A 26,761-nucleotide genomic window follows, 5' to 3' on the forward strand; every position below is an offset into this window, starting at 1 on the left:
TTCAGTCGAAGAAGAAAAGAAAATAGAAAGGGGATGCAGAGGCAGGTTTGCAAAGTCCTTTCAGCTGAAAACTGACAGTCATAGCTGATTAATTAACCTTTTCAAAAAGGATTTGGAGAATTAAAAGAAAGGGCTTCATAAAAGATGAGATAAATTATTCTATCCCATTTATGTATTTAGATTTTTTTATTGTTCTGTCTTTTTAAGTTGACAGGCATTTGTACTTTTAAAGGCAGCAATGAGTTTTAAAATTTATATCTCTACCAAAATGTATGCAGAGCAATGATTGTGTTCATGCTCATCTATGGTTGTGAGCTGAAAATTGGTGATATTTGTACTACAAGACACATGAGCTTTCTGAGAAATGCACTAAGCACTAGGAACTTTTACTGACTCACTAATTCTCACTGCATTATGATAGGAAATTACCAGAATAAAGCTTTCCTGGAGGTTATGATTCAAAAAGAATGCAGCCAGATTTTCTCAGTACAGAATGACTTCACAAACTTTTCAGAGGATTTATTTTATTATTTTTTTCCTGCTTTTACCTGCTGATGATAGATAATCCTTGGACTGAAGTGGGTGGGCAGGTGAAACAATATGCATTCAAAGAGACACAACAGAAATGGTCCTGTTGCATCTGCCTCATTATCATCTTTACCTCTGAAGCATCTGATGTCTGATTTATGTTCTAGGTGGAGCATCTCAGTACTAAATGAAATGGGATTTTAGTAAACATCATAACAGAATCAACGTCTGTATCAATTCTCATAGTCATCGTGATCATCTCATAAGGTACTACCAACAGTTTTGTGTTAGCTGGGAGCCTGTCACAGTCTTGCATTTAAATGAAAGCAATTAGCTCTTTGTATTCATTCAATTTGCAAGCTGTCATATAATGATTCATACCGTTGATGTTAATGAAACCTGCCTTGTAAAAACACTTTTGATGGCAGACCCTCAGCTGTCATCCCACTCTTCCCATAAAGCTCATGCAGTTTGCGTCATGCCACGAACATGATGACCTCAGGTATCATGAAGTTAACTGAATTATGCAAAAAAACCCCTAGATTGTAAGCATAGATGTTACAGCCTTAGGTTGTACTTCCATATTCCTTAAACAAGTGAGACTCTCATGAACTCAGCTGCAGGACTCAGACACTGTGTCAGGTCTCAATGCTGCTTGTGCTGTATTAGCAACCATGTGAAGTATCTGAATCTCCATCCAATTGTTTCTGTTTCATTGACTCCTATCACTTTTCTTTAATAACAAAACTGGAGGTAGCTATTTCTTAATGTGTGTTTTATGGTATTACTTTTGTGGTCAATTAAGTCCAGAGCTGAAAGGAATAAGAGGGAGTGTAAACATACTCATCCATTTTAGTACCAAAACTACAGTTCAGAGTGTCTTCCCTGAGTGGCTGCTTAAGCTTGTGGATGCTTCATCTTTTGCTGATGTCCCACAGTTGTTTCTCTGTAAGCTGCTAGTGGGCAAACACAGACTGGCTATTTCTTTAAAACATGAAAATAAACTTCTAGTGTATTGAATACAAGTGGTCTTGATAGTCCAGAAATAATCTTAGATTTTAGTGATTGAGTCAACCCATCATACTAAAAAGAACGAAATTCATGCTTACTCTTCTGTAGCATATAAATGAACAATGCCATTGTTAAATTTCATTCCTCTTTAGTAAGATACTGCATACTTCCTCATAGAACATGCATTAATCAAAAAGGATATTTAATGCCAAAGAAGGAAAACCCAAAAAAGTCCAAAAAGCTTATTGCATATGCTACCTCAAACTTCAACAACTTTATGCTTTTTGATGCAAAAAGAAAAAAAAACCCAACCCCTAAACCAAACAACTTTTAGAAGTAACATTAATTCTTACATTGACCTTTACAGTAGAGGAATAGAAGGAATGGTACAAGGCAAAATGTTAAAAGTAATGGCAGATAATCGTTATGCTCCAAGGGAAAGTCTGGGGAATAGAAAGGGCTGGTGTACTAAAAAACAGTTCTACCTAGCTGACTGACTTACACTGAGGAGGAGAGGAGGGAAGACAAGACATGAGAGCTGTAGCTTCACAAAGATATGTGTTTCTTCAGGTCAAAACAAATGCAAAAACTGTACATATACAGCAGGAGAGGAAGGCAGGCAAACAACACAAACTATCATTCAGGCTGCCGTATGAATGATTTAGTCTTAAAAATGAGTAGTTGGAAACTAATGTAATAAAATCAGAAAGTCCTGTATGAGAAAAGGTTAAATAGGCATATGAGTGAACAAGGAAGGATGGACAGTAGGTGGCAATAAAGGGAGGGTGAAGAAAGTGGCTAAGATACTAGCCTCATTTGAATTTTTTCTACGAGAAAAAGTTGTGATTTGACAGGATAGCAAGGTTTTCCTGGCTGTATGTGACAGAGTGGCTGATGTCTACGGTCAGGAAGTTGAGGTCATTGGGAATGGGCAGCAGCAGTGTCCGAGTCACCACAGTGTTTTCTACACCTTGCTACATAATGTAACAATGTGGAAAGTACTTGTGGGAAATACTTTTGGTAAATCACTAGAAAGCCGAAAGATGACCACGATCCTGAGAAAAGACAAGCACATACCACACAAACAGGTGGCCCTGGTGGCTAACCTCCTAGAAGAGTAAGTCAACTGGATCATTAATTTTGTGACAGTCATATCTGAAAAGTCAAAATGTCCATGGGGAGCAGAAGCAGAAACATACACAAAAGCATAGTCATTGTCTTCAAATATGAAGAAAGCCAGAGGTTAAAATTTATCAGAAGCAAGCAAGCAATCTGCAAATCTATGACAAAATTGCTTTTTTATTTAGGAGAACAGCTCTATTGCATCCATTCCTGCCTGCATGACCCTCACATGGAGCAGTAGTCATTATTGTGGCAAGTATTATGTTTTCCAAAGAATGCAATTTCAGTCATTCTGAAATTGCTAAGTGATATCATAGAAGATTCAGTTAATTTTGTTCATGTGGGAACTTAAAATACTATTGATCTAGGTTTGTTTCACTTATATAAGCATGGGTTACATAGATTCACAATTTTGTGTAAAGTATAACACCGGCTTGAACATTTTTTCCCATCATTTTGCCAGCACCATTTTGTTTTACCAGATTTTCTTGCCTGTATGTTTTCCTTTTCGGGGACCGTTATTCTTGACTACAGCAGCCCAGAAGCTTAGCTTGATAGGCATTTTAGAACTGTGAATTAATTATAATCCAGGTCTGCAAAACCTCTTCTTTTTTTTTTTCTTTCTTTCCTTTCAACTCATTTTCTGTGTTTTTCTTTTTTTATTGCTTTCAGAAGAATCTTAAAATTACAACTGAAGTATCAGTTTCTTGCTTTCAAAGGTATTCAGAATTTGTTTTTTAAATACAAAAGTGAGCCAAAGTTAAATTTTATGTAAAAAATTTATTAGTTCAATTTACAAAGAATTGCAAATACAAGGGGAATGAACACTGTATGTGCTGCACTAGGCTTTGTTCAGATGTAAGTAAGAACTCTTGCTTAAAAAACTTCAGATGTGTGTACCAATATCACCAATCTCAATAGGTTCAGGTTTTTTTAAACCCAGTCTATGAGAACAGCATAGTCTCACAGAATTACTGCTTACTCCTTAACATAATTGTAATCCTTAATAATGAACATGTTTTTCTTTGTTCCATGTTATAGAAATCTTAAACTGTAAAAATAGTTGTATAAGGACTTTGAAGCTGCATTCTTGAACTCTATGTGAAGCAACTTTGTTAGTTCTGCTGGAATACAGAGGAGAACTACTCTTTCACCAACAGAATGCACTGAATGACTCAGACTAATTGTGCATATACAATTATTATACGAACAATCGTAGTGATGCAGATGATGGCTTTAACAGATGCTGAACAGAAGGCTTAGCTCTCCTGATTAGAAAATATGCAAAGCGCTGATTGTTTTTTCTTTTTATGTGCCTGACAGCACTACATAGTTTTATTTTAGCTATTGATTACTGGACAGGGACATAGGATGACACTCTATAGAAAGCTTGTGTTGGAACTAGAGATTATAAGACTAACTGAACATTTATAGATTTAATATCTGTAAAGTTTATTATATTACTCATGCCAAGTATGCCTGTGGGATAAATGAATAGTTCAGATTGGGTGGGGATAACTGGGAGGTAATCAGAAGCATATGGAAAAGTCCTTAAGTATCTGAAATTCCCCATTCCAGGAACAACTATCCAATGGTATTTATAGAATTCACGTCTCTGCTTGCTAGTCAGTTTTGAGAAACCACACTTAAGCATCTGTGTAAGGTACTTCCAGTCAAGAAAGCTTTTATTGGTGTCCAAAATCTAACCCTAAAGGAAAGCAGGTTAGGAGTAAGCAGAAATGGGGAGCTGCTGGGGAAGCAGAATGTCTCCAGGAGCCCTGCACCTCCAGTAGATGCTTGGAGACATCAAAGGATATCTAGGAGAGAGTTACCAAAGCAGCCAGGAAGGATTCCTGTGGGCTAAAATTTTATCTCATATTTCTTAATTTTAATATTTTCCTTGCACATGTTGCTGTTAAAAGAGTTACCTAAAGTAAACAATTCCCTGTTTTACTATTAACCTTGTTAAATGCCAAGAGAGATAAGAAATAACTGCCAAAAAAATGTGAGTGTGAAAGCTGGTGCTGTCAGATCCCAGCTTTCTTATGGGTACAAACTAACAACCATCTGCAGAAGCTAAGGGGTCCAGTGGGGATTATAATAGACAGCAATTAAGAGATTATAAACTTTTTAATATTTAGTTTAATCTTATTCATGGGCAATTTATATTTATCTATTCTTGTTCTAGCATTGTCCTTTGGCTTAAATTGTTCTCATTACTGTTACTCACTCTCCATTGCTCGTTCTACCTTCCTAGCCTTCTACTTTCTAAATAAATGGGCTCTGTTATCCTATATGTAATGATGTAAACTATTAGAAAAGAAGAGTACTTAAAAATAATGACCTAATGTTTTAAACTTGTTAAGTGGCCATTAAACTTGTTCATCTGCTCAAACAGCAAATAAGCGTCAACAGAAGGACAAGCAAATAATAATAAAAAAAGAATTGATGAGTCCTCCAAAATCTAAGAAGCACTGATCTATACTACACAGTTAAAGACTTGTGAAGAATCCAAGTAATGATAACAAGAAAACTCCAGGGTGTAATTACTTATAATCAAATTGCTTTGGAAATCTCATGTAATTTTTGAGAAAAACACTAGTATTACCACTCAGTTACTTAATTTCCATTATGTGAATGTATAAAGAGAGAGAGGAAAAAAGTGTGAGATCATTTAAGGTTAGAAGCTAACCTTAGGTTAGAAGCTAACTTAAATATGGTAAGCTAAATAAATCTCATTAGAAAATATGCATCTTAAAAGCTTTTAATCACTATGCATCACATCTAATATCAGCTACTAGCAGCAACCTAAGTAAAGTATGACAATATTTTACAAACCCATCAGGTAGGCATGCAACAAGGGAAACTGGCTCTGTGAATAATTCCACGTTATCAAATACTACCAACTGACTGCAATCCTGAGAACGGATTTGTAGATAAGTATTACTGTTCACAAAACAGGATCTAAGGGGAGACATTTGAAAAGCTTGTGCAGCTACAAATAACTGTTCAAGCATTCATGTCAGGGTTCAAAGAGAAGCTGGTAAGTGAGAGACTTCTGAGCTTCAGGAGTGCCTGGTGTGGACTGTATTTTATACTGTGAAAGAAGACTGTGATGGAAAAAAACAGAGCATCAACACAAATAATTCACAGTATTAGGCCAGGCTTTATGCTCAGGTTCATACCTCCAGTGCAGCAGTGAAAACTCACCTTTTGATCTCCCCAGGACACCTGCCTGGCCTGAGGTTTTATATAGGTAGTTACTATTTCTTAGATAGTATCTCATGGGTATATTTTATATATACATAGCTATATATATATTTAAAATAATTTGGCTATAGTATTAGTTCTGCCTTTGCTTGGTACAGATGGAAGGCAGGTAATGTCTAGGAAAACAGTAACAGAGTTTGCTTGTGTTTGACTGAAGTCTATTACCAATACTGTGGATCAGATAAGTGAATCAGTTGGCAGGAGAATATGTGAACTGAACTCAGGTAACTATTGGTACTCCATGAGATGTGGCCACAGGACATCTTGAGCAACTTTGTTTTAAGCTTTTGGAGGGAGAATATTGAAACCATGTTAGGTATTGATAATGGCTTATGCCACTGCAAAGTAAGTACCTTGACGAAATTTTGCCCTAGCTACTGTTGGAAAAAAAAATAATCACAGGCTCTGAGGATTTGAACTAAATTATGTATTAATAAAGCTTCTCCTTGTTTATTTTCAGCTCATTAGACATGGTATAACTGTTTTTTTTCCCAAATGTATCACCATTTTGCATTCCTCTAACATGATGGATAACATTCCTTTCAACATATATGATAGAGTGAACAGAAGAATCGATATTGGCAGGAGCTTAAGCTTTAATAGTAGTATGAAGATTAGTACTACATTTATCTCATTAATATGTGAAAACTCCTTAAGACAGTTTGTGGAACCTAACTCAGCTGGACTTCGTGTCCGTCCCCCCCACCCCCTTTTAATAGAAATAGAAGGGAATAAGGAAGAAAACATACTTGAATTGATAATAATGTTTTGGTTGGAACTGCTGGTTAAAGAACAACTCCTTTTTGGGGGGCTTGATAGCAATATGATTACTGATCAGTAGCAACCCCTTCAGGGAAAATCTTCAGATCCATGCCTCATCTCCAAAGTCTTTGGGTATATCTGCTGTATTTTCAGGGGAGGAGAAAGCTGAGGGAACCTGCATGGACCTTGCCCATGGTTAATGCAGCAGACCTTGTGTGAACAATCTCTGCAGAGGTTTTGCAAAGGCAAGTTCCTTGTCAAACACAGATCTCACAGCTCTGCACGGCAGATGGAAAGGACCTGAAGAAAAGGATAAAATGGGATAGGACTGTGTGTGTATTGTTAGGGTTTCAGTGCATCTCGTTCACATGAGAACAGGCGTGCAGCCCAATGGCTCACCTTAGGTAGATTTTGGGCCTGCCTCTCTCTGCTGGTGTTGCTTTTTCCCGTCATGTCATTGAGCAGCTTAGGCTCTGCCAGGGCACTGTGGCCAGACCCATCATGCCTGCAGCACCTCATGGCCCTACACTCCTCTCTGGAAACTACAGAGTTTTCATCTTTGTCTCTACTGGCCCCATGCTCAGCCTTGTGCTGCACTGCTCCCACAGCTGGGTGATGAATTGCTGCCTTCCTGCTCTTGCATGCCCTCTTCCCAGGCATGGTGTTCCTCCTGGTGCTCCCCTCCAGTTCCCAGGGCCTCCCTGGCTCCTGCGCTGGCTCCAGTCTCCCCAGGCACTCCTGGCACTGGGGCTGGGAGACCCACACCTGAAGCCACCACACCTTTCTCTTTCAACCTCCTTTCCCTGCCTTCTGTGCAACCCCTGGGACTATCTGTATAGAGGTCTGTCCTTCAGAATAGAATAAAATAGGATAGGATAGAATGTGTATATATATACACACACATATATGCATATATATGCATATACACATATATACATATATGCATATATACACACACACTCACATATATACATATATATACGTATATATTTATATTAATGGTTAAAGGGCTTTAAGGCAGGGGCAGCGGAAGCAGCTGTTCCTTTGCAAAAGAATATAAAACTATGACTGGTACCCTGCTATGCCCACCAGTCCATGCTACGGTTTCCTGTAAGAGTCGAACTGGGATATGAGGCCACCTGCTCGTACACAAAATACAAGTGAGGAAGCCATAGGAGAGACAGTGCCCAACTCTCTAACTCTGTTTTTAACAAGGATAGGAACCAGCACAAAGCAAAGTTGCCTTCCTTGTTTCAAAGTTGTTTTCATGTGAGAAGTCATGGGGACTAAACACATCTGTGCTTAATCTTCTGCAAAGAAACCCACAGAGTACCTTGTGCTTTGCCAAAAACAAGTGTGGCAGTTTCTTTACTGAGCTCCCAGTTTTCACATTTCACTTTCCAAACTCCCTTCACGCACGTGACTGAAACAGAAAGGAGGTTATGTGCACACACATGCAGCTGGTGTCCAACAGCAGTCTTCCTTGGGTGACATTTAAAAAGGTTTTGCAACTGAGTTGTACTAGCTCGACTCATTTCTCCTTGATGCCTGCTTTGTTCCAGCAGCACTAGTGTGTGTATAAATAACAGTTTGTATCCCTTGACAACTTCCTGAATTAGAACAGCACTTGTGGTCAATCACGACAGAAAGAGCAGCAGAGAAATACTTTGGCCCAGCAGGCACAATCATGTCATTTGTTGACTAGTAAAGTGGGTGCTTGTGTTGCAAGTGATGGTTTTCAGTGATGTCCCTTTGCTTGCTATAATGACTATCAGCTTTTCTGCTGTGCTTTAGAAAGATCGTCCATCTGCTGCATTATCTTTTGACAGCTCTAATCTCTCAAAGGGAGAAAATACAGGTAAGAAAAACAGAGTTAGGTGACTTAACAGCTTCTGAGCTGGGATTCAGGTAAGCCTTTAAAAGATGGATTCTCCTTTTCCTTCTTTATTCTTTTTCCTTCACTAACCTTGACTTCTTGTGACTTCAGGAAGACAGATCTGTAGCTCTTGCTGCTTTTCTATCTCTAAGTGGCCAGTTCTCCATCAACAGTACCTGGAAACTTGTCTGTTTATTCCTACAGGAATCAATAAGGAGATCCTTCTGCAATACTGCAGCCAATCAGACTGAAATTCCTTTTCTCTTGTACGTATATAGAATTGATAAAACTTATATATGATATTCAGCTAGAAAGACTTTCCATATTTTGCATCTCTCTGTCTCTTCTGCTCTAGCACCCATCATATCTGTTGAATACATAATACACTGTGGATTTGGTCTCAAGACCAATGTTAAAATGTGCTATAGACACAGAAAAAGCAAATTAGTCAGAAAGTATAGGTTTTATGAATAAATCTAATTACAGGTAACTATAGTAAATTATCAACTAATAGGTTAACTGCCAGATTTAAAAATTAATATAATAGTAATTGCTACCTTTTATGGTTTCCTCTGGCAAGTGCATAGAGTTACTTAGAGGTCTTCACTTTTCCCAAGAAGTTTTTCTGTTTGAAGGGAATGGTATGGGTGAAGGGGGGGGTGTGGACTTCCATGAGGTGTACAGAATTCTGGAAGTTCCAAATCAATGCTGGGTTTTAAAAATAAGAGAAACTTTTAACATTTCAGCAGTCTAACTCCCTCATATGTAGTTCGAAAGGTTGTCATTTGCATATTATTAGCTTTGCTGACTATTACTATGATAAAATTCCTTGCTTCCTGTGGTTCTGTTTTATTTAACTAAACTACTCTCCATTTTTCTTACTTATATGTTGATTTTAATGTAGCAAGACAGCTCAATCTGGCATGCATTGTGTTTTAACGTTTGTCAATAAGGGAGTGGGGTAGTATCTAAATTTGCTTCCCTTCATTGCTTTCACCCAGTCATATAGAGACTCATTGGAAGATGATGTCTGTATTCACATTTCTGTTGTCCCATAAAATTAAGAAAATTGAATTGAAGCTAGACTATTTTGTATCAATTCCCAAATCAAAGTGAGATGATTTCAAGGAGCATCTGATTTTATATTGTATTATGGAATAGAAATACAATGGGACAAGCTGAGCCTACGTAATTATACAACACAAAAATTGCTTGCAGAATTATCTCCTCCTGGTGATCTGTTGTAGCAATTTGCCACAAACCCAGATTTTTCAAAGGTAATGACTGTTCTAGAGTCTCCTTGTCCACTCCTTGTCCATCTTAGTGATGGTCCCTTTCAGGGTACCACCATTGTACCCTGAAGCATGTTTTGGATCTTACTATAATCTAAACAACTGGCTAAATATTAGTTACCCAGGCCTGCATTCTAGTTTATAATAGTTGTTACCTTAGAGCAATAAATAAGTGGGTAACATATGACCATGGGTTATATATATGAAGATACATTAATATAATGTCCATTAAGAAATTTTATATTTATTTGTAAACTGCCTTTCAGGAAACTGATGTTTATTTCTTTTATCCTCATTTACAGAAGCCTTGCCACAATAAAGTGCTGGATTCTATATAGTAAATACTTTTCTAGCCTGCACAGGAAGAACTTTAATTAAAGTGAAATACCATTTTCTTTTAAGTTTTATTTTATACAGGATTTCTTTTTTATTCTGTAGACGAATACTGAGCCCAACAGACTAAATGAATTCACCCTGGGTGAACACTACAGAGTTGTTTGTTCAAACAGTACTAACCATGATAAAACACAATTTGGTGTCCTCCATACACACAAGTCAGACTCCTTTGTTTCTTAAACCTGTTAGACTTATCATTTAATAAATAAAAATAGATTAACCCATCTGTTGTTTGTTTTTCTGAAAATGTCAGGGTCTGTTTTGACAGCAAATAAAATACCTTTAAGTATATCAGCAATATCTGCTTTTAAGGCAATTGAGAAACTGAGATTCAAAGAACCTAATTCCTAACACTTGGTATGGTCAATAGTGAGAAACCAGTTAGGTTCCGTTTTGAAGAAAATGTCACTTAGATTTACATATGTTTTAACAAATATTGTTAAAGAAGATAATGCAACAAAATGTGAAAATATTTATCATAACTGAGAAAGAAAAACAAAACTATAAATCCCTTAGTCAAATACACTGCCATTTTAATAGATTGAATTAATATATTGAATCATGACTCATTCTGAAATGAACTGATGCCTTTTAGTTACTAACCTTAGATGGGCAAGGATGTCTCTGCCGTTGCCAAGGGGTGAGAATCTAGACGGTATAGTTCATCTTGTGGTCAATAAAGATTTGGTAGGGATCTGGAAAGGAGAATGAAGGAAAAAGGAGAAAAAGAGTAGGAAGAGAAAGAGAGAGAGAAAGAGGGGAAAAAATACAGTCTTCAGAACAGATGAAGACAGAGCAATCCCTCATGCCTGGCTTGCTCTTTGTTTTTCTGTATCAAATACAGAGTACATTCCTGTTGCAAGAATGCCCTTCTGGAGTCACTCTAGGAAAAAATCACTAGCTGGGCTAAAAGGTAAGTATTGACAGAACTTCAGTTTAGTGAATAAAAAGTATGGGTTATGGCAATAAAAAAAGGAATGATCTTAATCAAAACCATGAAATTGCTGTCCGTGTTCCAGCTTTTGTGCATTTTAAAAGGCACAAAAATATATCTGAATAATAGCCTTGTGCTGCTTAAGTTCTCCAGTATTTCTGTGCTTCCATTGAACACTGGTTCTGATACCATAACTGCTCCTTCTCAGTCTTGTTTTGGGGGTAAGACATTAAAGCACATTCATGCATAGCTGTATAGGAAAAGAAAGTAGTGTATTTTTGTTCAGATATAGCATATTTTCTATTTGGTGTCTAATTTTAATAACTCACAGTATCTGCTTTCTGATCAAAATGTTTTGTCACAATTTCCTTGTGCTCTTGAATCTTAGTTGTTTACAGCTTTTTGGTTTTTTGAAAGCTGCAAACATTTAAACTGACAATTCAGTTAGGCTGTTCATTTTATGTCAATATTATTTGCATAGGAATTACAGTAAGTGGATATAAACAAGCAGCCAAATAAGTGCAAAACTACCATCTCCACTGTGTTTCAAACTTGAAAGGGATCCTTCCATAGTCACAAGGATGATGGCTGTAAAAAATGAACAGCGCAAAACATAATTTTAAATTCTCATAGAACTGAAGTCTGCAAAGAATTTAGGGGTCATCTATATGCAAGGCACTACGTGATAATGCTCATACGAGTCACTTACCACTTCCCATTTGTAAAAGTCCAAGCAATCTTACAAACGCATAACTATCGTCATCTCTGTCTATATAGATTTGCTCACTTTTACTGTGACTACATGACACAGCAAGGATCAGGCTGTAAAATTTGGTTGCACTGTGCTGCTAGAAAGTTTCCAGCTGAGTGTTAAAAAAGGTGCTGAGCTATTTACCAGGACGGCAACAGTAAATATCCTGTGTGAAATTCTGCTGCTGTCAGTGTTGATAAGACTGCCACTGACTTAAATAAGGCTAGATTTCACTTCTCCTACACTTCATTTCAATTCGAGTCTCTACAGAGAGCTTTTATCGTCACTAGCAATTAAGACCTTAAGGGGGCTACGCAGACATTCAAAGCAGCTTTTTCTGTTAGCATCTTTAAAGTTTTATAGGGCTATGCTTCTTCATCATTATAAACTCTTCTGAATCTTTCCTGGGAAGAAGGGAAGAAAGGCAGATAGGTGGGTGGAGAGAGAGCAAGACACTAGGCTTGGGTTTGTTTATTTACTTTTTTTCTTTAAACTTCTCTTAAACTACTTAGGTGGTGGTGAGTCACAGTTCTCTATACAGCTCTTTTGAAAAAGATGTTTTGCAAAGGTGAACTTCCTGCAGATTTTGGGTCTCGTGTAGAAAAATTTGATTTCCTCTGGTATCCTTGGAGCATGTACAACATCAGTAATCATATAGCCCTTCAGAACCATTTGAGATGGTCTTTTTATTATCTAAAAATAGTGGTATCTTCAATTGACCATTTTTTCTTGAATTACTGTTTAGATGCTTAGTGTTATTCCCTGTTTTTCTCTGAACAGCAGGACAATCTGTGGTCTAGCGCCAATCAATGTGGTCTGTCCTCAGGAAGCAGCAGCAGCAGCAGAGACTGCAGTTTCACACTTGTTCACTTGGTCTTCCATGTATCTGCAAATTCCTCCTCCTCCCTTTCCTTTTAATGCAATTTTTCTTGGGAAGAATATCCTTCCCAAACCAGGATATTCTTCAAATATTCCCCATCTTGAGTTTTTTGTTAAATACTTCACACCTGTAAAAATGTCATGGTGTAAGATGAAAAGCTTTTTCTTCATCTAAATATCTAATCTATACAATTAGTTTATGATCAGCAGGAGTTTTGTGTTTGTTTTTCTTTTCCTGAAGGAAGAATCAGCAGGTTGTATTGTTGCTGTTCTCAAACTACTTTTGCTGATAAATATTAAATTATTCCTCCTCTCCAGCTTTTTGCAAACCTGTCAGAGATTAAACAGATATACAGGAGATGGCAGAAGCAGCACACAAAATTTGGATGGTGTGCTTGGCACCCTTTAAAACACTTGGTGGAGCAGATGAGAGTTTAAAGAGAGCACCCTAATTAGTATTAGCCAGGGACAGATGCAGAAGAACTTTGAAAACTGGAAATAGAGGAAATAATTAGGAAACTTGGGCTAAAGAAATGGAATTCTAACTCTCAGCTGGGCAAAATTCCTCACGGAAGCCAAAGCCTACATTGTAGTATGCACAAAGTTTTAATGTTAACATGTAAAAAAATCCATATGTCATCTGTCTCTCCAAACTTAATTGTAACAACCCTTTTTAGAACGATAAGGCTTTGAACACAACAGCAATGGAAACACAAATATCTTGCTTCTTTTGAAGAAATCAAGCTGGCATTGCAGCTGCACCTTTGAGACCACCTTAGTTTGATATTTTGTTCCTATGCTGCATATTCCTGAAATTGAGACTCTTTCTTTCAGTTGAAAACTGCACAGAATACCTCTGGGAATGCAGCAGTCAACTGGAAATTTGCCAATATTAAGCATTATGGGCATTGTTTCAAATAGAGGTAGGGGTGTTATTTTAAAAACACTGACAGAAAAACACTCCTTTCCTCATAGCAGAGGAGACAGTTTAAGACAAAGAAATCCATTGGTTTTTGACAGATAATGAACCGAAATCCATATATAAACAAAGAAAGCATCTATATAAACAAAGAAAGCATCTAAGGATATGTAGGAGGTGGTAGAAGCTTGTACAAAGAGGGAAGGGGAAAGTTCAAGCAAAGTCCATGGTGATGTTCTAAGTAGATAAGGCATGGCACTTAAGGATAATAAGGCCACATTCAAACCTAATGTATTATGCAAAAAAGGTCCAGTGGAAGAAATTCATAGCAGGTTCATGGTCATAGCCAAAAAATGGGCTATTAAGTGAACTTTTAAAGTCATTTAAGTATCTGCAGTTTTATTGCAAATTAAAACATGAATGTTTGTGTAAAAACGTTACATATTACCAACACTTTTACCTGGCTAACTTAGATCTCCTCCAAGGCTTTTAGGCAGTGGAGTTCAACAGTGCATGTGGAAAGCTCTTATTTCTTGAACACCAGAGCCAACACAATTGTATTCAGAAAAAACGTTTACTTCCTTTCTTTCATTGTAGGAGAAAGTAGTAAACTTCTCTAACTTCTCTATTATTTCTCTGCTATTTATGTTTCTGTTTCATAAGGAAACCAAATTGTCTGTTGACGGGTTTGGTGTGTGCTTCACTTCTTTGTCATCAGTCAGTGAGTCAGTAACCAGTAAATACATTTTGACTGAAAAGTCCTAGTTTCTTTCAAGAAGAATTCCACTAATAGCTCCTGCAAAGCTAGCAAGGTGACTATATATATTATTATTTCACAGGACAGTGGGTCATCGCTGAAATCAGCCTTTGAAGCTCGTGTTGAATTCTGTTGACTCATATTGGTTTCAGAGGCCATATTATTGTGCAAAAATTATTCTCCCCCTTCAAGCTAGCTTTTTCCCTGCAGACCTTCCAGTGAAGCACCTTTGCTTCTGGTCTGAAACCTATGCTACCCTCTGACTTTCTCTACTATCTTCTCTTCTCTTTTGTGCTGTTGGTTGCTTTGGAAATAAAAAAAAAAGAAACTGATCTCTTGATAGATGTAACTGTTTAGTGGAAGTTTAGTGGATAGTTAATGGAAAGAAATTAAAATGGAAATAAATTACTTGGTTTTGACACAAGACATCTATCTTGTGTTAACAGGCTTAACTTGGTGTTTTTGGTTTCTTGAACTGAAAGCTGTTTAAAAGGTAATTCTGGTATTACAAAATACTTATGAGACAGGAATGCCTTGATGCCAAGTATTTTGACAAGATACTTTGTGATGTCTAGGTAATTTTTACAAGGAACACAGAACTCCTACTGTTGTTACAAATATACAACGGATTTAAAGGCAATAAATGTAGTTTAGCCAGAAAAATAAAGTGCCTCAAATGTATTGGGGATATACACATAGGAGTGTTAAATGCACATAAAATAAAATAAGAGTATGCTTAAGGGACAGTTTCATGCTTATTCATGCAGTATGTTTCCTTCTCTATCCATCCTCTTAGGTACCTAGAACAAAGATTATTGTGTTTCAGAATGCTTATTTTTGGCATTAAAACATTAATACCATCTTGATTGCTGCTGAACTTGGTGGTTTTCTGTGACTCATTGTGATTGTGTCAAAGCAGAAATGACATGAATTAATCCTTTTATCTAATCTGACACCCAACCGCTCTCTTTGTTCTCTTCACCAGCCACCACAGTCCTTGGCCTTGCTCATAAATCTTTTGTTCTTGAACACATATCTGTTTTCCAGGGATTGTTTTTCAGCAGGTATCTGCAAGGGCTCAGTTGTGCCTGAAACTTCATCTCTTCTCTGCTGTTCCTTCAAATACCCATTCTTCTTCAGCTCTATCCCTATTTTTCGGAACATGTGGAAATTGAAGACATGGCAGGTGATAATTATTTTGTATGACTAGCTTACGTCTACTCAAAGATAACACACATCTTTAAATTTTTGGGTTGCTTCCACTGCTGCCTCAGTTTCCATCATAGCCTTTACTTTCTTGCATTACTTGTCACAATGCCCTTTCCTGTTTACTGCTCTGTTCTCTGGCTCCTCCAGTTGCTCTGCTCATCAGACTAATTTCAAGTAACGCTACTTATGAAATATCACTCTTTATTTGATTAAACACTATAATCAAAACCACAGGCTTTGGATAAAATTAATGGTATGATGATTGACTAAAGTTTTTTGGTAGAAAAGATTTAATAGGAAATAAATAATTTTCATAAAGTTAATCACATAAAACAGGAAACTAGTTCATGCTAAATAGCTAGTGAGAAAGCAGTATCTGCAAGACAGATAACAAAGAAATAAAGAATTTGTTACATATCACAGGGGGAAACTCAACAAAGACTCAGGTCTAAAGCAGAGGAGGGCTCTGAATCCCCACTTGGGCATGGGCCAGTCTAAAACTGTTGCTAGGGAAATGTGGTTATACAGAATAAAATTTCTCACTTTCTGTTAGAAATGTCTCAAATCAGATCAAGACCATCAGAAAGAAAAATGATCTGTTGATTAACCCTTATCATGTTTCTTCTGATAATGCTGCTTTGAGCATTCTGATAATGCTCTTCTAACATCTCAAACTTTCTTTGAAATGTTGTATGATGTTCCATATTGTCTCCTGAAACCTACTCTGTGAACTTTTGGTACAAATCCCTTTGTTACCATGGGAGCTGAAGGCTGTAAAAACCCATTGTTCTTCATCACACCCTTTTTTCCTTCCTTTTCTCATGCCATTTCAGATGTCTTGACCACAGAGAGAGTTGGTCTTACACTTAAAATTACCAGTATGCTAACACCAACTAGGTTTTACTAGGTTTTACTAGTTAGTAAAATATAAGGTGCAGGAAACAAGAGATATTGCTAGTTCAGATCTATCAACTTCCATTTGGATGGCAAAATCTACAATGAATCCTAAAGAATACAAATAATCAATGTATTAGTATATACATATTTCCACAAAAAAATCTTTTGCCTCTACCAGCTGCTAGCATCTTCTGTCTGGAACTGCTAGCATCTTCTGCTAGACTCTTCTGTCTGAAATGTGGCACCACAGAAAAGACTAGGAGGGAGAAAATGGACATATTCTGTTGACTAATGACTGCTAATAACCAGTACTCTTTCTGACTGCTGAGACAAACGGGAGCTCTCTGAAGTACTTTCTTTCAGGATAAAATTGAGGCTGTTAGGGGCTGAAGTCACTCTGGTTTCCAAAACCTCTCCCACAAAGTACTACAAAAATAAGTTATATCTCCCATATTATTTGAGCTCTCTCAGAAGATTTCTGGGAGTTCAGGTGTGATTTATCCAGATTTAGCAGGACAGAAGTGGACCTCTGATAGTAAGCGCACTTAAATCATAACCACCAAACTCTCACGACACATCAGCATGGGATGACATCTGGAGAAAGAATAGATACCTTAAGCCCTATGTCAGCTAGATTGAAGGAGGTACTAGTAACAAAAAAATAACAAGGTGTGAACCTTTTTGCTCTCATATTCCCCAAACAATGGCACCTGACTCTGCATTTTGTTAGCCTGCAGCCCTGATGTTCTTGAGCTCTCCTCTGTAATACATTACATCCATGCAACCCCAAAACTCACATCTGACAGCATAAATCTAACCAGAGAGATTTAGGTACGTGTGAGGTCAAACTGGACTACAGCAATGCTTCTGATATTGTGACAGTGCGATACAGTCTCTGCTCCAGTTAGAAAAAAGCAGCGGCTTACTGACCTTGCCAAAGCACTGGGTAAGATGTGGCAGTTAGCACTAGTTTTATTTCTCCTGAATGCAGTCTAGTGTCAAACTTGCCACAGAAACTGGTCCTGGCTGCCTGTGAATCTCCACTGCTGGTTGTCACCATGGTCATGTTCAACACCCAGCCCTCGCTCAACAGGGGAAGTCTTGAACAGTAGTTTTACAAGGCAGTAGAGCACAGCCCTCACTGGTGCTAAGTACTAGCTGTGAAATAAGGATAACCAAAAACTCAGCATGAGTTTTCCCATGCACTTTGCATTTGGGGCAGGAAAACCAAAAATAACTAACCCGTGATATTTTCTGTCATGAGGACAGACAGGCATATCTATTGTTAAATGCTTGGGTATGATGCATAAGCAGGCTGTGTAATTACCAAAATAGCATGCAAGTTTAAAATCCTCATCTGCATGCACAAAGTTTGCTTGTACTCACTAGAGTTTGAACATTCTGTTTTCTCTTTGATTTAAATCACTTCAGGAAACACTTTAAAGACATAAATAGCAGTTAGGTATCAAATTTATCAAAAATCAGTGGGAATCATGCTCCTTCTTTCTATCTGCATATTTTGAATCTTCCTTTTTTTGTGTGTCCATAATAGTATGTTAAAACTTTACTCTGAAGAACAGCATAAGCACAGAAGACATGGTAGCAAAAATAGAATTGAAGTACCTCTGCAAATCTGAACTAAGCTCAAACTTCAGTTACATGACATATGCAATATTTATTTAATAAGTTTAATGTACTAATAAACTTCTTCCACTGTATTCTTACTAAGAATTACAGAATAAATTACTGACAAAATGAAGCTCTGATAACTAATTTTTAATTACTTTATGTGACCACTGTCTAATAGAAAAGGTCTGAGCTAATTTGTGTATGTGCTTAGATATTCAAGGGAAATCAACAGCTAACTTAACGCATTTAAATTTTGGTATGCAGCTTAAATGCCTTCATGAAAAATCCTTTGCCTATGGGGAAAATAACTGACTTGTATTTTTTTATTAACTAACATAAACACAATGGAATTTTAGCTGCAGAAAGGATAATGCAAGCTTGAGCTTGAAAGAATAAAATTATCATCAACATAAAGCTGCATCCTTCCCACTCACTGTACTCTCATGTGGTTTGACCTGCTGCTTTCCTCTGCTCTTTTTAAAAATTGTGCTTTAAAATAGTCTACTTCTAGCCAGCTGTAATATTTGAAACCAGCACCAATAAGGCACTACAGGTTTAAGTTTCCATATGTGAAGGTGCTTTTTTTAGTATTGAGGTTATGACAGCATATTACTTGTCCAAGTATATTAATGACCACTGGTAACAAAACAACCAACACTTCCCATGTAGAACCTAATTTATACATAAAACACAATAAATTACAAGAAACCAAAGTGTAAGATCAAATAGGCCTAATATTAAATTCTTCCTTTTTTTACTTGACCATAGTCTAAGTGAGGCACCTCAACTCCTTCTGTGATCAACAGAGAGAAAAGAGCATCTGAGAGGTGTTCATGGTATGTGAAATGAATCATCTTCTGGAGGTTTCTTTGAGGCGATGTAGCTTAGATTGGCAGTTTAACTTTTAGATGGCTGCAATGAGTTGAAATGAATCCCACACTCACTAACTAGGCTGTGTACAGGAGATCCCAAGGGGTTTCAGTGACAAGGCTTTGTCTTAGTCTTAATCTACTCAAATATAGATTTAGTCTACTAAAATATAGACCACATTTCACGTGGTTGTTATATCATAATTAGCATCAAAGATGTTTGAAGGCCAGACTGAGGTCTCAAAGAGACTTGGGCACAGGGGTGCCTCACCTGAATACCAAATAGACTTGGATAGAGTAAGCCTTTACCTGTGGCAAAGTGCAGCCAACAGGGAAGCACGCCTGAATGTACTCGATAGCAGTGCTGAGGGACCCGAACACATCATTCGAGAGGAACTTAGGCACCTGCAACTGCTGTGGCAATGAAGTGGCATTTCTGCAAACCAGTGAAGGAAGGCTGACACCTAAATCCTGCTGACGCAGAACAGACACCTAACCTGGGCTTTAGATCCCTGGGGCAACAGCTGGCCACTGGCACCAGCACTTTCCACCTGAACCAGAGCTGGGCTTGCTGCTCCACACTCATGAAAAATTGACACTACTGATTGGAGCTGCATTGGTTTATCTTGATGTGGCATGTCTGCTTCAAGCTTGCTTTTGTCTTTAGGTCTATGGATATTTTAAGAGTTTTAATTCTGATAAGATTGAATTGCCTTTTTCACTGCCTTATATTCTCCCCTGTATTTGCAGATAAAACAGACTTTAACATGAAGTGTAGGAAAACATTTTTTAAAGTAAAAAGAAAAATATTGTCCATCTTGACCTTAATCTAAATATCTGAACATGTAAGAATCAGGAAATAATGCACCATTTGAATTTGAATATTATACTTATTAGTTCTTGGCATCTCGGTTACCACGAGGTCTGTAATTAACACCTCCTCTCCTTCAATAAAATGGGACTCTGCTGACTTCTTTCATTAGCAGGTTTGTATGCTTGTTATTTGGCACTTGCTATTTTGTGTCACCACAGAATAAAAAGTACTCAGAGGATGGCTTCTCCCACACCTATTGGTAGAAATTAACATTAAACATATTGAAAAGTAGCTTCCTTTTCCTTTTTTTTTAGCTGTCCAAAGCAGTCAAAATGATGCAATTTGAGCTAGTTCAGGCAGTTATTTCTCAGGATGGTAGGTCCTTTTTCAGAAAGAAAACCTACTGAAATTAGTGGTCCTATGAGAAAGAGGTCCTCCAGCCTTGGGGTGCACAATCTGACTTCCTGCATGTCTCCCAAATCCCTAATAAATTCAATAAAAATCCATCAATATTCATCCACTTCAAGTACATGTAATTGAAAATGCAACTTACTTTCCCCCTTTATACAGATCTTGGAACTAAGAAAGCTGAATGAGTAGGTCAAAGGAGCTCTTCATAAGTTTAGATTACTCTCTCTGATAATATTGCAAGGTTGTGACCAGGTTAGCCATTGAAATTGTTACTGTCCATTTCTACCATCATACCCACAAGGAGGGCAATAGATATCTTTTAGTTTAAAAATCCTCTCAGTTACATACGTAAATGGCATCTTTTCTCATTGTGCTCATCTCTGCTGGAAATGGCTGGTTGAATGCCTGCTGGCCATATATGTAGCTCTGATGCTGCTGCTTGATTTTCCACAACCTCAGCTTTAATTCTGCTTTATTCAGCTGCAGCCATTCTGATGACAACAGAATTCTGTTCTTAACTGAGCATGGGGATGCAGAGACATCCCTGGCATGCACACTGTGCAACAGCTCTGGTGCTTCACATCAACCCATTCCTGTTGGTGAGTAGTGTTGACTATTTAAAAGTTGACAGTAGTTAAATATTTTTGCCCTTTGAACTAGGGAGGAGAAACCATGTCACGGATTCACATAATTGACTTAGGGACCTTATCCTGATGTCAAAAATGGAATATGCTTGGGAGATACTACTGCTTTTCCTCTTGTGCTGGTTTTGGCTGGGATAGAGATAATTTTATCCATAGTAGCTAGTATGGGGCTATGTTTTGGATTTGCACTGAAAACAGTATTGATAACACAGGGATGTTTCAGTTGTTGCTGAGCAGTGCTTGCACAGAGTCAAGGCCTTTTCTGCTGCTCACCCCACCCCACCAGCCAGTAGGCTGGGGGTGCACAAGAAGCTGGGAGGGGACACGGCTGGGACAGCTGACCCCAACTGACCAAAGGGCTATTCCATACCATATGGCATCATGCTCAGCATATAAAGCTGGGGGAAGAAGAAGGAAGCGGGGGACATTTGGAGTGATGGCGTTTGTCTTCCCAAGTAACCGTTACACGTGCTGGAGCCCTGCTTCCCTGGAGATGGCTGAACACCTGCCTGCCCGTGGGAAGGAGTGAATGAATTCCTTGTTTTGCTTTGCTTGTGTGTGCAGCTTTAGCTTTACCTATTAAACTGTCTTTATCTCAGCCCATGAGTTTTCTCACTTTTACTCTTCTGATTCTCTCCTCCATCCCACTGAGGGGGAGTGAGCAAGCGGCTGTGTGGGGCTTAGTTGCTGGCTGGGGTTAAATCACAACACCTCTTCAAAAATAAATTAAATGAAAAGCAGAGCCCATAGGCCCAGTAGACCCTCTTTGCAGTGGCCTGGTTGTCAAGTATGTAGTTTTGGCCCAAGCTGCAAAGATAAAGGAGGCAAGGACAAGCCTGGGTGGTTGTCAGGCTGCGTAGAAATATTTCATTCTTTACACCAAGATCTGTGTCAAAGTTGCTACACCACTGTTATACATTCATTATAAACAGGATTTTCTTCTGTTGATCTGTATAGAGTCATCAATTTGTGGGTGGAGGCTCAAGGAGAGGCTTGTATTTCCCTTGCTTATTGCTGTGAATTTTAAATAGGAATGCAACATTGACGCAGAAATGACTATATGAACCTTTTCCATACATATAGAGGAATGTATATATTCTCTAAAAGATCCATCATCTTGGCTGCACCTTGAATTTAAGAAATATTTATAGATATTATGGCTGGAGGTGGGACAACTGCCTGATATTCAGCCAGCGTAAAGGTAATGCTGAGATAAATGAGGTAAATAGGCACATGCTCTGTATAGTCTCTAGTAAGAATTATGTCTTTGCATGGTCTTAAAGAGGAGGGAAGAAAGTGTGGAAGCAGCCCAGGCGTTCTACTTACTTCCTCTCCTAGGGGAATGTTTAGGACACCTGCAGGACCCAGTTCAGCCTAAGATAGAAAAAAAACCCCAAACCCCCCAAAGCTGTTTTTTGAAGAGACAGAATAACCCACTTGCCAGTTACAGTCAGCCATGAAAACATGTTTTTTCTATTCATGCCCATCTTCCTTGCTCCTGCCCCAAGAAGAGTGGTGTGGGTTTTATTTCCACTGAGCCTCAAACAATACAAATGAACCCCTCTATCCTCTAGTTCTGTTTTCTGTGGTGACAAGAAGACACTTGCACAGGGCTACAAGGAAGCATGTTATAGTGCAATCTCTTTTTCAGCCCCATTATAATGTTATACTGAAATCCTGGCTATATTCTTCTCAGATTTTCATCTTATATCCTTAATGATTTTGTAGTCTTGGGATTCCTTGTCCACTCTCTTCCCAGTGGGTGAAGAGCAAGCAGCCCATCCACTCTACCAAAAAGCCTAACGGGAATCCTGTGATCACATATATCCATACCAGAAAACAGAGCCTGTTATGTGGCCCCGAGGGCAAGTGGTGTAATATAGCTTGCCATAGCTGAACTCCCTTCCCTGATCCAAACAGCCCAGCTCTGTCCAGATTGCATACTGGAAATAATCCCTGGCTCATGCTGCTCCTCAGACCTTTCCTGGGCGATGTCTGATAGTTGCTACAGCCCTAAAACTAGCCCTGACGTGCCTGGAAGCCTGCTAGGAATGAAATGGTATGGATGATAGGAACAGTGCTAAGCTGGTGTCCTGGCCCTGTTATTTTAGCAATTTGCACATGCCTTTGGGCCTTCTGCATGTCCTTTGCTCTGTTTTGCCTCCAGGCTGGCCCATAATATTAGCTGCTTCAATGCCTTTGTGAAAGGATATGTCCAGAGCAGATGCATCTCTGATTTTACTATTTTAAATCTCTGATTTTCTCTTTTTCTTCTTATTATTTGTTGTCTCATAAGTCATTTAGTTTAGTCCTGTTGTTCCTCACAAACCAAGAGATTTTTTATTTCCCAGTGTTCTTCAATCCCTTGGTCAGAGGTGCATGATTAGAGAAAGAGTGTTGAAGTACTATGCATGGATAAAGGGATCTTTTTTCCTAGAAAATCCTTCCAGCTTCTGGTTATTCAAGGATCTTTTATGTTGGAAATAACTATGGTTTTAATGCTCAGCAATGGACCTATCTTCCATTTATTTCCTTGCTTGAATTTCATTATAATCTGTCCTCTCTAATATGTCCTGTCAATGAGTTCTATGTTTTATTACACACTGTGCAGGAAAAAAGTAATTAGTTTTAGCTATAAATCTGCTAGCTGATAATCTCATTAGTTGTCCCCAAGATATTGTGAGAAATAGTGAACTATCCATCCCTACTCACTTCCACCAAATCTCTGCTGTTTGTGATTTTCCGGATCTTTATCATAATCTTCTCGTTACCTTTAGCCAATAAGTTTTATCTTTTTTAGTAACTCTTCAAGCTCTCTCACATCTTCAGACATTATTGTTACCCTTTTGATTTATTTTGTTGATATAGATGGTCAGGATTGTACTGAATCTTTAAGATGTGCGTGAACCATCACAAACTGGTAGAAAATAATGAAATTTCTGTTTTGTCCTCAGTTCTTAATATTTCTAAAAATCAGCTTACCTGTTTTTGATATTTAGTGAGGATTTTCCCTTCCTCCGCTTGACCTCTAGTATACAATCAGTTTCTGATTATTTCTATTCTGCATTTTTGTACATGGGAGTTATGAAACGATGTTCTGCTTTGTTTTCTTTTTTTTCAGTTCTACTGGGATCTTTAGTCATCACTTGCTCAGATGCTTCTCCCAGCTGAAAGCTGAGGATGATATTTTTTGGTGCTTCAAGATGGGGTTGCATTTATTGTAGTACTTTGAGAAATAGTCACAGCATGTCCTGAAGGACTCTACTTAGTTAACAACAAAATTCAGATTTCACTCCCTAGGTTTCACAATTCTGGGAAATAACATTTGAGCATTGTTTGAGGTGGTTTAATTATTTGATTTCTTTGATATCTTTTAGAATTCTCAAGTGGACCATTCAAATAATTTTGAAACTGAACAGCATCTGTTTTCCTGTAATGTAAGTCCATCACATATTATAGACCAAAACCTAGTATGTGTTAAATTTCCCCCCTTTTTTTTAATAACTCTCATCTCTTTCTTTCTTATTTTAATGTATAAAATTGTAACTATTTTCTTTGGCTTTGTATGCAAATGTCAGACTTCCTGCCAAGAGCTGAAAAGATTTCACAATGGATTTAGAAGAAAGAAATGCCTCAAGCAAGTATTTTGGGTGGTTTTCTTTTCCTCTTCCATGGTTACGAAGAACTATACAATATCCAACGGAGAGAAATTACCCTTTGCATTATATTTAGTAGGATATATTTTAATAACAATTATTCTTAAACCTACCTGTATATTTTCTTCATTTTAATAAACTCTGTTGAGGTGTATATGCTATGTGGCACAACAGATAATTATGAATTTGTGATGAATTTAAATGGTTGCAGCTCAGTTCCTTAACTTTCAGCACTCCTGTGAGCAGAATGCTGTATTCACAATCTTCTGCAGGTACAGCATGCCAGTATAGCTTGATGTACATACTGTAGTGGTTCAGATGAGACCAGGCTTGAAAGAACTAAATTATAAAGACAGATATTGCAGGTAAACCCAAACATGCTGATGCTTCATCAAACCTGATCTGACTATATTAAAACTTTGTTTTTAAATTCCAAGACTTACACCCTGTATTGTTAGAAAGATAGGGAGTTTGTTTTGGACAAACTAAAAGGATATAATCTAGGTCATGCCGAAGTTGTCAGAAACATCATTTGTGTCCATATCGTAATAAAGATGAAGATGTACTTATTCCAAGTGATAAGTGGTCAACTCATACTCTGAGCCAGGCAGGTTGAGAGCTTTTGAAGGGTCTACCTCAGGCTTTCTCTGCTCACATAACAGAGCCCCTTGAGAGATGCAAAGGCTTTTCTAATGCCAGTCATTTCAAAACTCAGATGAAGTAACTGCTCATTTGAGTCATGAGTTAATAGAGGTCACTTTACCTTTCCCAGTACAAACAGGTCCTGCTGCAAAAAGGGATAATGAGCAAAGCACTGTTGTCCTGCCCATGGTTTTTAAGAAGGAAGAGGAACACAAAGAAATTGGGGAGCTGTGAGCAGCAGTAGCTCTAAGAGTCATAGTTAAGTAGAGCCCCTTCTGCTAGACTACCTCTTCAAATCAACTGCTCCCATTTCGTGTTCCTCGACGATAGCTGTCTGCTGGAAATTGGCCTTAGCTTGCTTGGAAGCATTTGTGACTGGGAGACTGGAGTAACTTGGGATTCATGTGGGGTTTTTTTGCTAGGCTGGGCCTCTATTGCTCTATCTTTTTTTGGCTAACTGCCATCTACATTGGTAACAGCTTCCACTGGATGAAGTTCACAGCATGCAGTTGATTTCTCAGTACCTAAGTGATACTGAGACAGGTGCATTGTATTTCCTTTAATAAAATTTAATTTTCATAGGCAATGAAACTATGTAGATAAAATGAAGGAATCACTTTTCTAAAAACTTTTTAAGATATGTCCTAATGGAAAGATTAAATTATACTAATTTCCACTTTGCCTCAGCCCAAGTTCCCCAAAGGGACTTATTTATCTGGTTGCTACAGCAGGATCAAAAGCCATCCCTGTATGCCTCCAGCCTGTCGCAGGAGAAGAGTTCAGAAGATGGCATACGGAGAAGACTGGAATTAGCCAAGACAGGAAATTTCAAAGACAGTCTGTCTGGAACATTTATTGACCAGTTACCTGCTGATAGAAGGTGCCTTCTGCACTCTGGATTTATAGTGCTGAAAATATCTTCTCTTTCATAAAAATCTAAAACTTGTTGTTTTGGTTTTTTATTTTCCAAAATATATCAGAAAGAGTTACCCTCTTCCCTAGTAATATATAAGTGGCCTAGTATTTAAAACCATCATCCAGAAGTGAGAAGATTTCTCTCTTTGGCCCAAAAGTATCCAAGCCCACATTTTCCACTTTCCAGTTACAGCTGTTGCTGTGGGGAGAGCAGTCAGTTGCAGGGGACAGAGCTTGCTGCTGAAGCCCTGCCACTTCTCTCTGCATGGACCCAGGATCCATGGGGAAGGGCTAGCACTACAGAAAGAATCAGGAAGGCAGGGAGTCAGTTTACAGGCAGGATATTTGTGTTCCAGCCATTTTTGCTGGAGAACAAGCTTAGCATGCGCTTGAGGAGAGGTGAGGGCAGCAGTGGCTCAGAGTGCAGGGAAGGCGTCTGCTGCAGCCCTGCCTGAGAAGATGCCCTGCCCCTGGTCCAGCCCAGCTCCTCTGGCCCTGCTGCACGCTCACCCTGACGCACTCGCGGCAGCAGAACCACCCTTGCAGCATCCTGCTGCTTTCCTCCCAAAGGAAACAGC

At 38.2% G+C, this 26,761-nt stretch overlaps 1 long non-coding RNA gene across 1 annotated transcript; it reads left to right on the forward strand.

Moving 5' to 3' along the window:
* The first annotated feature begins 721 nt into the window (after window positions 1–721).
* LOC140650216 (uncharacterized) lies at window positions 722–24,608 on the forward strand. The gene is made up of 3 exons (XR_012041891.1): window positions 722–795; window positions 24,348–24,407; window positions 24,549–24,608. It is a non-coding gene; the product is annotated as an uncharacterized lncRNA (long non-coding RNA).
* Window positions 24,609–26,761: the final 2,153 nt, after the last annotated feature.

This window comes from Ciconia boyciana, chromosome 3 (genome assembly GCF_034638445.1).
Source record: "Ciconia boyciana chromosome 3, ASM3463844v1, whole genome shotgun sequence".
Classification (NCBI taxonomy): domain Eukaryota; kingdom Metazoa; phylum Chordata; class Aves; order Ciconiiformes; family Ciconiidae; genus Ciconia; species Ciconia boyciana.